The following is a 624-nucleotide window of genomic DNA, read 5'->3' on the forward strand; positions in this document are numbered from 1 at the left end:
TCTTGATGAAGCTGTCCTAGAGGACACCGAGAGGGTGCTGAATGCACGAAGTGGAACGTCGATTCTGAAGGATCTCTCGGATCCGTATTATCCTTTAAGAAAGAAATGTCAGGATGTCGTCTTCGAAGACCCACCGTCGGTCATACCTCCGGATCGAGGTGTGCGTCATGCGATAGACCTGGTTCCGGGAACCAAATACTGCGTAACACGCCAATGGCTCCTGCCCAAAGAGCAGTTTAACGTCACTGATACCTTTTTTCGTGCAAAGGACGACGCAGGAATGATGCGTAAAAGCAGGTCTCCCCATTCGGCACCCGCGTTTTGCATCCGGAAGCCGTACGACAAGTAGCGTATCGCTCGCAAGCGTGACGCGGCCACCGTTTTGGCACAGACGCCGATCCTAGGAAGGATGTTCTCTAGAACAATATGGCTGGCTGTACAAAGTACAGTGCACTCGACTTGCTCGATGGTCATTACCAGTTGCTCATGAGAGCGAGTGACATTTCACTGACAGCGGTGAGTACTCCGAGCGGCATGCTCTGGGAGTGGCAGGTGATGCCCCAAGTGCTGTCAAATGCACCAGCAATATTTAATCGTCTTGTCACGCGATTTTTCATGCCCCAC

Source organism: Plasmopara halstedii (assembly GCF_900000015.1).
Source record: "Plasmopara halstedii genome assembly, contig: Scaffold_650, whole genome shotgun sequence".
In the NCBI taxonomy this organism is placed as follows: Eukaryota; Oomycota; class Peronosporomycetes; order Peronosporales; family Peronosporaceae; genus Plasmopara; species Plasmopara halstedii.